The sequence below is a fragment of the Schistocerca americana genome, chromosome 3, assembly GCF_021461395.2.
Source record: "Schistocerca americana isolate TAMUIC-IGC-003095 chromosome 3, iqSchAmer2.1, whole genome shotgun sequence".
Lineage (NCBI taxonomy): Eukaryota > Metazoa > Arthropoda > Insecta > Orthoptera > Acrididae > Schistocerca > Schistocerca americana.
The window spans coordinates 770,315,882-770,326,018 of NC_060121.1; positions in this window are offsets into that span (position 1 = coordinate 770,315,882).

Below are 10,137 nucleotides of genomic sequence, written 5' to 3' on the forward strand. Positions count from 1 at the left end.
TCGGTTAGCGTCTTCCCAAAGACCGAGACCTCCTCCTTGTCTACCAAAAGGCTGCTGCTGCTACGGGCCATCCTTGGCACTTCGACCGCTGCAGGCATAGCTGTCCTCCAGGTATGCTGTGGCATGCTGCCAGAGAGCAAAGTAAGTAGAGCAGCCTTCCCCATGGTGAAGGACCAGAAGCGTGTGCCCGGTCGTTGTGTCCCTCAGCTAACCATTGCGCTTAGCGCAGCAATACATGTCTCACTCAAATTATTAGATTGTAAAACAACAGATATTTCAATTTCCGTACACTTATCTCTAGAGGAATGTATTTACACTGCATTACACCTTCGCTTCAGTTATTAGGCAATAACACAAAATTCATTTTATTTTAGTCATTTATTACGTTTTTCTCTATAATAAATTGTGAAGGTGGTTCGATGAACCCTCTGCGAGGCACTTAAATGTGATTTGCAGAATATCCATGTAGATGTAGACAACCGAAAGTACTGTTGTCTCCTACACACACAGCTGCAGGGTGACACTTATTGAACTATATGAAAACAAACATAAATTACTCGTAGTTACAAACTTCAGTCTGCACACATCATGTTCTACATATAAACGTCATAACAGATTTTTCAGATTTAGGTTATGACATGTTTGATATGCCTGCCCTCATTGGGGATGATGTGGTGCAGACGAATAGCGAAATTGTGCATGCCCGATGTAGTATTGGAAGAGCGATGCTGTCGATGACACACTGAATGGCTCTTTTCAGCTCAGCATTGGCTCTACGGCTATTGCTGTACACCTTGTCTTTAAAATCGAGACCACCTTGTACAGGCAAGTGATCCCTGCTTCGGAAGAGTGTAACTGTGTGAAAACCGCTGTTTTCATGCAAGATGGGACATCACCTTACGTTACTCGCACTGAGAAACATCTGCTTAATGCAACCTTCCACGAACGTGGTATTTCCAAAGGTTTTCCAGCTGCATGACGTGCAAGATCACTTGATCTGAAACCAGGCAACTTTAGGCTCTGGGGATATCCAAAAGAACGCGCTTACCAGGGACATGTTCGATCTGTACCTGATCCAAAGGCCAGTATACAGGGGCACATTGCTCAGATTCCACCAGTCCTGTCACAAGCAACTGTTTATCACGTCGTTTTACGGATGCAGCATCGTGTCGACATCCTACCAAACAAACTGTCTAAGCAGCAGTTAATAATAAAATCAACATTATGCATCTCTCACTTGTTTGATCTTTTCTGCCCAACCCTGTTCTTAATCCATTACATGTGGAAACACTTCTACATGTCTTTCCTACATCCACAGCGCCAGATTTGCATCTGGTGATCAAAATTGGAACTAATTTTTTTTCCAGCGTAAAACTGTTCCACATTAACGCATTAGCATGGTAGCAAAATTTTCCTCATATATGACGATTACAGCCTACGCCGGACACCGAAAACTTTGCAGTCTAAACGAATGTTCTGTCTATTCAGTCAGAAAAAAGTTTTCAGCAGTAGGTTACAGACATCCGACAGTTCTTCCAAAATTTTATAAAGAATCTGTAGGCCAGGAAAGTTTTAAATTTCAGATACAAAGTCCTTCAACCGAATTCGAAGTTTGGCACTGCAGCTCGTTTAATTCTAGAAGTCCCAAAAGCAGACAAAATTATCTAACTACGTCAACTCGCAATGTGGCGAAATTTTCTCAGTATCATAATAGCTCTAGCACAACTTTTTCAAGTGTCATAAATCAATGAAAATTTTCCATTGTCGGAAAGTATGGCCACATTCTGCTTAGACTGACACACTAAGTTAGTCACACGTAACCTGCAAACCAAGCATACCCTGCGTTGCCGGAACAAGGGCTTCAATGTCCGGGCCTCATATTGGGTTCGTCCCTCTTCCTCGCCAATAAACGGTGGCTACATTGTCGAAACATACAAACTGAGATAAATCTTTACATGTAACACACACAGTAAAACTAAACTCACGCCATGTCCATGGTTTAATAAGGCACCCGATGTATATGAGAGGCGTTTAGAAAGGAATGCAACACTTTTTTCTCGGCCAATTTCGGTTGCAAAAATGCTGAGTTGGTGTGCAACATGATGGAATATTCCCACTTTAACCCCTTTAGTTACATGAATTTCCCAAAGGTGGTAGCGCTATACATAGTCTTCAATATGGTGTCTGTAATGAAAGTGCGTTCAAACGGAGGAATGTCATTCAATTTCTTTTGGCGAAAAACCAGTGCATCACAGGTTTTCGTAGGCACCTGTAGAATATCTATGGAGACAAGCAGTGAACAAAAGAATGGTGAGTCGTTGGGTGTGGTGTCTTTCACCATCACAACAAGGTCGTGTAAACCTGTCCAATCCCCCACGTTCCAGCTGGTCGCATACAGCTGTTACTCCTGCAGTGTTGGAACGTACTGACACTCTCAATCGAGGTGATCAACAAATCACAATCAAACACAGGGCTGCACAAATGGACTTCTCTGTAGGTAGTGCTGACCACCACCTGGGGTCATCAATGGTCTGTGAACACTGGGTTCCTCGGTGCATAACGGGAGACCATAAAAAGCAACCAAGGGCCATCTGTGAGGAATTGCTTGTGTGTTACAAGGCTCACTGTCACAATTTTTTGTCGAACATCGTCACAGGGGATGAAACATGGGTTTGCTTTGACAGATCCTGTTTCTTTTGCGTTCTCGTCAGTTACTAAGAGCCATACACAAATACCTGCCTGATTGACAAACCACATTACACACAAGAAAGCTACACAATAAAATAAACAATTTACACCCAAAAATTGACTTCCAATTAGAACAGAAACAGATAACATACTAAATTTTCTGGATCTCATCATACAAAAAACAAATAAAACTCATGACTTCACAATATTTAGGAAACTGACAACCACCAGCACCACCATTCCCACACTAAAGAACCACCCACTGGCACACAAGCAAGCAAGCTTCAGATTAAAGTACCACAGATTAAACAGAACGTTTATAAGCTAGTGGAACTATACACAGGAGCTAAGCACAATAAAACAACTAGCGTTGGAAAAGGGTTATGACACCCACATGACAGAGAAACGAAACTGACAAATATGTAAATGGAAAAGGAATGAAGAGACCATATACGTGCTAGACTTTACAAAACATAAAAGAACACAGCACATAGACATTGAGCACATGCAAGAAGCAGGGACTTTAAATAGGCTGGAGGACTGACAAAACAATGCAGAAAAAGCTCATAACACAGGAAATATCCAGAGATGAATTCAACAGATCAAGCGTTTACCAACTCACATGCAGTACTTGGTGTACATAGAGCAAATGTACATGATATTCAGAACACCTCACAGCTCTAAAAAGTAGCAGCTCCAACAGCACCTCTGCTGATAACCTAATAGCCCTCGACTACCCTCCAACCAAAATAGAAACAGATTTAAAAGTACTAACACCCAGCCACAACCTGTACCGCAAACTGACAATAGAAGAAAACTTCCACATAGAGAAAGCCATTCAGAACGAAAATGGGCTTAAATGAATATACTACACTAAGCAAATGCACGATATTGAACACATTGAACATTAATAAGCATTAACTTTACAGAAAATACAACACATAGCTGACAAGCCTACACACAGACACAGCCACAGCCCCACCAACCCACCCACCCACCCACACACACACACACACACACACACACACACACACACACACAGAGAGAGAGAGAGAGAGAGAGAGGGGGGGGGAGGGGGGGGGGGGGAGAAAGAGTGTGAAAGAGAGACAGATAGCAAACAAAATTCAAATTCAGCGCCAAACTCACTTGAAATCAAGTGAACGCCAACTGTGATGAGACACATAATAACAATGTTTACTTCTGACAAAGTGAAAAGGATTTGTTATGAACAAAATTGTGCAAAATATTTATAGTATTTGTGTGTGGTTCTCAATAACTCATGAGAACGCAAAATAAGAAGGATCTGTCAAAGCAAAACGTAAAACATTTCACAATTTTAATGATGATATTGTTTATAAATTTAAGACAACTGATGAATTTTGTAGGTGGATGATAGCTGATAATCATCAGAATTATATACTTATAGTACATTATGCTAAAGACTATGATATTCAATTGATTCTAAACCACTGTCTGCACAGGAGCTAAATTGATGTTATTGGAGATAAAGCATTTAGAACTAAAAATTATAGATAGAAGCAAGTTTATATGAGGAAAACTTAGTAAATTTCCACAAACATCTGATTTGAAACAATTAAAGAAAGGTTACCTCTCACATATATTCAATACACAGGAAAATTAAAATTACATAGGACAATTTCCTGATACCAAATACTATTGTGCTGATACTATGACACTTAAAGATAGGCAAATATTTCTCAAATGGCAAAAAAAGTTAATGGAAATTCTGTATTCAATATTAAGAAAAAATTAGTAAATACTATAATTCTGATGTAGATATATTAATAAGAGTTTATTTGGAACTAAGAAAACAACTGCTAGAAATAGCTAATGTGTATCCATTCTGTTATTTAACAATTGCTGGAGGTTTCATGGACATATGCACATCTAAATATATGCCTGAATTAAAAATTGCTGCACTGGATAGACAACAAAAGGAAAATTATAGCAAAGGGTCTATAGCTTGGTTGAAGAGTTTACACAATAATAATATGAAAAGTGCTCTTAATGGTAGAGTTAAAGTAGATGGCCTTGATAAAGCAACCAAACTTTTTATCAATACCCTTGTCGTTTTTGGCATGGTTGTAAAAAATGTTTTAAATGTGAGAAAATTAACAACAAAAATAAGGAATCGATGGATGACTTGTATCAAAAGACATTGACAAGAAGTGCAGAAATATAGAATACCAAATGCAATTTAGTGGAGATATGGGAATGTGATTGGGTTAACTAGCAGAGTACAAAAAACTTAAGAAATTGAAACAGTTATCCGAAGTTGTTAAACCACTGAATCAAGACATGCTTTTCATGGAGTTCATACAAATGCAATCAAATTAAGAGCTAAAACAGATACTGTTAACACAAAAATAAGATAGATTGATGTGTGTAGTCTCTATCCAACTGTACAACATTATCATTACTATTCCGTTGGCCCACCGAACAAAAATATACATGCCAAGATATTATTCTAATAAATGGTGTGTTCTTATAAAACGTAAAGTAGTGACATCTAGAGGGTTGTATTATCCTGTTTTACCTGTATGTATGAAGATCGATAAAAGTGAAAAACTATGTTTTATTGGAACTTGGACAACTGATGAAGTACATAATGCTACAGAAAAAGGAACTAAAATTTTAAACATCAAAGTGTGTGTGGCAGTCAGAGTGGCATCTCTGCGCACTGACAGGCTCTTAGGACGTGGGTCTTGGCACGCGCCTTTGTGCAGTTGTGTTTACGTTTCGACCGGTGATGCTCGCGAGGCTTGTTTATGTGTGTATATGTGTAATTGTGCAGTTAGAATAAATACGAGTTTCATCCAAGTGGTGTTCAGGTTATTACGGCAGCTAAGCGACCTGACTCCCTTAGTGCTGACCCCTGACTTTTTCGATACGACCACAGTGTGCACGTTTCTCATCTTACCTCCTGCCACTGTTACGCACCGGTGAACTACCACGTGATTTGTGACCCGGAGCTCGCCGTAAGTTTCCCTACAATTTCATTCATGGACGAATTGCCGGTAATTCACCCATCAACGGCTCCGACTACAGTGTTAAACCCGTGTGCACAGTATAACCCCACTAGTACAGTCCACGCACCGTGGCCCACACATGTTGCAGTGCTTGCTTCCCAACGCGTGGCAGTTTCCGAACTTCATACCGCAGGTGAAACAAGAACTTCCCTCACCACAGTGCTCAGCAACATCCAGTATGAATATGTTACATACCAGCCTGACACATGACCAGGTACTTTTGCCTGAAGCGCATACTGCTATGCTCCTGACATACCAATAGCTTGCGACCGCATTTGCAACAGCTGCGACGCCCGCGCCTACCGCATTTGCTCCCATGCCGTGTGTGTCATGTGGTCATAGACCTAATTGCGCTACTGTACAGACACTTGACCCTATACCAGTTTCCAGGCCTCCACTGCCCCCCTATCGCCATCTTCCCACAACACCACAGCAGCCACCTGTAGGGCAGTTTCCGAAGCTGCCACAACTACAGAAGGACAATGCTATATCACGGTTTGTGTTAGTGGACAATATTCTGGTCATTCACGGAGTGTGGGGAGACAATGCACGTTTCATTTGTTTAGTTACCCACCTCCACGATGAACCAGACCTGGTCAGTGACCTATTGCTCACACCACCAAGCCAACGCAAATATGACATCACAAGAGCTCGTATCATCGAGCGCTTATCGCACCCTCCAGCAGAAGCCATCCACTACATAATTCACGACGTGCCAATAGGGGACCGTACGCCTTCACAACTTTGGCGCCATTTAAGGGCCCAGGTGGGCAAGGAGCAACTCCCCGACCTAGCACTCTGGGCATCGTGTCTTGTGAAATTACCACCAGACCTCCAACTCCACCTGTTGGCATATCAAAACGCCGCTCTGGAGGAAAAACTATGACAGGTGGACCAGGCATATTCCATTATCAAACATCGCCAGATCGCGTCCTCCTGTTTTTCCGACACTCCGAATGTTGGCAACACTGCCGTGATGTCTACTACATTTCACCAGCCGGCTGGCAGAGGCCAGGCACTTAGCTCACAGCAACAGCCCCTGGTGGCCAGATGGCCGTACTTGTTACGGTTCCTCGACTGGTTGCCACACCCACCTCCACGCGGGTGCAACCGAATACGCCACGTGACGTCGCCAGCTCGCTGTCTCAGGCACAACACCCAGCATACCCACTATGCTGGTATCATATCACGTTCGGCGATGCTGCACATTCTTGTCGCGCACCCTGCAACTACCCAAACGGGCAGCGCTAGTCAGAATAGGCACCATGGCTCGCAATGGCAGTCTAGTGCGCCAAACACATTATCAACTGACCACCCCCACTGCCCACCATGCCGACAGACTGTACATCCACGACAGGATGAGCACACTCTACTTCCTCATGGACATGGGTGCTGATGCTACCGTCATTCCTAAGTCAAGCGCCCCATCTTCGACATTGACGCCCGCTGTGCCACTGTTGTGCCACTGTGAGCAGCGAACAATTCCGCAATTCACATCCACAGTTCAGCCGAACTCCAAATAAATCTCTCACCTGATTTACGCTGCACCTGGACTTTTGCATCGCGGATGTCGACTGCCCCATTATCAGTATGGATTTCGTGCATAGCTTCGAGCTCTCGCCAGACATCGAGGCAGCAGCCCTCCTGCATCACGCTTCCAGCAACAGGATACCAGGGATTTTCGCCACCTTCCCCCGCCCCCTGGCACACACTGTGATACCCTGCCCACCATGACAGCCAAACGCGCCAATCTCATGACAGAGCTCTCTGCCGCCTGGTCGCACCTGACAACCCAGCACCTCGAGATCACCGACCTTCGTGCTGAAAACGCGCGCCTGCAACAGCTGAAAACCGCCACATCAGCCGAACTGTCATGCACACGGGAGGCAGAAGGGGACGCTTCCGCACCGTGGGGATACACCCACAAGAACTCCACCGAGGCGCAGATACCTCCGCAACAATGCATTTTCTCGCAGGTCAGTGACTCCCTACCTCTAATGTAGTGTGTGTTACCCCACCTAGTCCCAATGTGGTTCCCAAGGGTGTCCCGCATGTGATAGGCGTGATTACTAACGGTACCTGTCACCATTTGAACACCACGGAAGGCCCCCCAGTACGCAACAAGGCTCGACGCCTTAATGCCCCAAATTACAGCATGCAAAAACCGCTGTACAGGAGCTGTTAGATTCAGGTATTGTCCGTCCATCCAACAGCAATTGGTCCTCGCCTATCCATCTAGTGCCCAAGAAGGACAGTTCATTTCGTTTGTTTGGCGACTACCGACAGTTGAACGCCAGAACGAGCTTAGACAACTACACAATACAAAACATATAAGATTTCGCCCAAGAACTCCATGGTGCATGCGTTTTCAGTGTACTTGATTGCTGAAAAGCGTACCATCAGATCCCCATGTACCAGTACGACATCCCTAAAACAGCAATTATCACCCCTTTCAGACTGTACGAATACTGTTACATGCTGTACAGCCTCAAAAACGCCGCACAGACTTGGCAACGGTTTATCGACTCCATACTTTTCTCACTCCCATACTGTTACGAATATTTAGACAACATCCTCATTTCATCAACTACCCTTGAGGACCACGAACAGCACCTATCAACAGTCCTTAGTGTTCTCACCGAGAATGGAGCCCAAATCAATGACGATAAATCTCAATTGCAGTCGGCTAGTGTGACATTTTTGGGCTATACTGTTTCCGCGGAAGAGACCCGCCCCACGTCAGACAGAGTCGCATTTATATGTGACCTCCCCCTGCCCGAGACTTACCGCAACCTACATCGTTTTTTAGGGATGATAAATTTTTTCCGGCGGTACATCCCACACGCCGCATCCCTACACGCTCTGTTGACCAACACACTCATCAAAAAGAATACTTCAGGGCTCCGCAAGGTCCCGTGGGGTGACGACATGCGACGCATGTTCGACGCAATAAAAATGGCACTAGCGAAGGCTGTAATGCTCACGCACCTGATACCTGATGCTCCAATATCAATCACAGCTGACGCAAGAAACACTGCTATCGGCGCTGTGCTCCTGCAGCAGGTGGCAGGCTCCGCACAAACACTACATTTCTTCTCGCAGAAGTTGTCAGCCTCCCAGCGTAAGTGGTCCACTTCCGACTGAGAACTCTTTGCTATTTACAAGGCAGTTCAGCATTTCCGAGAGGACATTGAGGGTAGGTCAGTGGCCATATATACAGACCACAAACCGTTGGCGGACGCTGTGCGTAATCCCTCAACCGACCTTCCCCCCCGCCATTTCAGACACATGGACCTAATATGTCAATTCACAACAGACGTCCATTATATCAAGGGTGCGGACAACGTCGTTGCTGACTACATGTCATGGGTCAGTACGATCTCCTTTTCTTGGGACTTCGATGACCTAGCTGCCCAGCAACAAGTGGATGACAACATTCAACAGTTACTGAATAGCGAGTCCACCTCGCTCGCAATTGTGTCCCGCCAAATTCCAGGTTCGGCCTTCCCAGTCCTCTGTGACATCTCCACAGGTACTGCCCGCCCCCTCGTACCGGCTTCCTTGCGCCATAAGTTATTTGCCACTATCCATGACCTAGCACATCCCAGTATTCGGGCTACCACACGTCTCATAACAGAGCGATTCGTATGCACTGGGGTTGGAACAGACTGCAAAAACTGGACACTGGCATGCATACCTTGCCAACGCGCTAAGGTTGGCTGTCATGCATACCCACCACTGGGCTTGTTTGAGGTACTGAAAGGCAGGTTCCGTCACGTCCATCTTGACCTGGTCAGACCGCTCCCTCCTTCTGAGGGTTCCCGATACATTTTATCTATCATTGACCGTGTTAGTCGGTGGGTGGAGGCGATTCCAATAACAAGTCATTACCACCAACTCTGTCGCACGGGCCTTCATCACCTCCTGGATCGTACGGTTCTGTTGCCCCCCCATCTTCGGTCATGACAAACCAAGGACAACAATTTGAAGCTGTGCTCTTTGGCAAATTATGTGATCTATGTGGTGCAAACAAATTACGTACAACCGCCTACCACCCGCAAAACAATGGGTTGGTCAAGCGCTGGCACTGCACATTAAAAACAACGTTGATGTGCCACAACTGATCGTGGTCCAAAGCCCTCCCCTGGGTACTACTTGGTGTCCGTTCAGCTTACAAAGTCGATTTGCAAGCCTCCCTAGCGGAATTGTTGTATGGGGAACCCCTCGTCCTCCCAGCACAGTTCATCGAGGGTCCCGATCCTCCCCCACAGTCGGAACTTCCAACACTTATAGAATGCGTCTGACACTTTGCCGCAAATGTATGCCCCCCGCCCACACGAGCACACACGGTCTCTCGTGTCTTCGTGCACAAAGACCTATACAGTTGCGATTACGTGAT